The 1,216-nt window shown below is 41.2% G+C and overlaps 1 non-coding gene across 1 annotated transcript; it reads right to left on the reverse strand.

Moving 5' to 3' along the window:
* Positions 1-354: 354 nt before the first annotated feature.
* LOC141680630 (small nucleolar RNA R71) lies at positions 355-461 on the reverse strand. Its single transcript, XR_012558376.1, has one exon. It is a non-coding gene; the product is annotated as a small nucleolar RNA R71 (small nucleolar RNA).
* Positions 462-1,216: the final 755 nt, after the last annotated feature.

The raw sequence follows: 1,216 nt of genomic DNA on the forward strand, positions 1-1,216 counted from the left end.
TACAAGTGCAAGTTCACTGGATAAGACATTAATAAATGAGTCTTTTCCCGATGAGAAGCTGTTTGGAGTGCAAGAGGAAGAACCGTGGTTTGCAGACATTTTGAACTACCTTGTGAGTAATATCCTGCCTCCAACGGAAGATCCCAATATGCACATTAGGGATTTCATTGAGATCTGCGACACCTTCAAGTTCAACGGTGTTTCTGAAGATGCTGTGAAGCTGAGACTGTTCCCATTCTCTCTGAGGGACAAGGCTAAGAGCTGGTTACACTCTCTACCAGCTAGTTCGATTCTACTTGGGAAGATTTTTCTCAAAATTTTCTCACTAAATTCTTCCCTATGGCACAGACAACTGCAATCAGAAACGCTATTAGTCAATTTGGGAAGCAATCAGGAGAATCTTTATATGAAGCTTGGGAGCGCTACAAAGAGATTCTTAGGAAGTGTCATCATCAGGGAATGCCTGATTGGATGATCATCAATTGTTTTTATAATGGTTTGGGAGCACAGTCCAGACCCATGCTCGATGCAGCATCAGATGAAGCCTTATGGGCTAAAAGCTACGATGAAGCTTATGATCTAATTGAACTGATGGCTGCTAATGAATATCAGTATCCAACTCAGAGATTGCCACAGAGCAAGGTGGCAGGTGTTCTTCAAGTGGATACAGCTACGGCTATCACTGCTCAACTAAAGGAATTGTTTATGAAGATCGATTCTCTGGCTAACTATGGTGTTAATCAGATAAAAAGATTTTGTGAGTTGTGTGCAGGTTCACATGTGACGGAGCAATGCGCTATATCTAGTGAATCATCTCAGTTTGTGAGCAACTTTCAGAGATCACAGCAACCAGTTCCAGACACTTATCATCTTGACAACTAGAATCATCCTAACTTCAGCTGGAGTAACAATCCGAATGCGATACAATAACCTTATCAGCAGTTTGGATCTAATCAATTCAACCCTTCTGGTTTTCATCAACAGTTTGCACCAAGATAATAACACCAACTTCAACAACAAACTCATGGAGGTGCAGGTCTATCTTCGAATGAAAAATCTGAATTGGAGGATTTGAGGCTTATGTGCAAAAACCAGGCTCTTATATGCCAAAGCCAGGCTGTTTCTATCAAGACTCTGGAGAACCAGATAGGACAAATTGCTAACGCTTTATTGAATCGACTACCAGGAACGCTTTTTAGTGATAAAGAAGTTCCAG

This window comes from Apium graveolens, chromosome 1, assembly GCF_009905375.1.
Source record: "Apium graveolens cultivar Ventura chromosome 1, ASM990537v1, whole genome shotgun sequence".
Taxonomy (NCBI): domain Eukaryota; kingdom Viridiplantae; phylum Streptophyta; class Magnoliopsida; order Apiales; family Apiaceae; genus Apium; species Apium graveolens.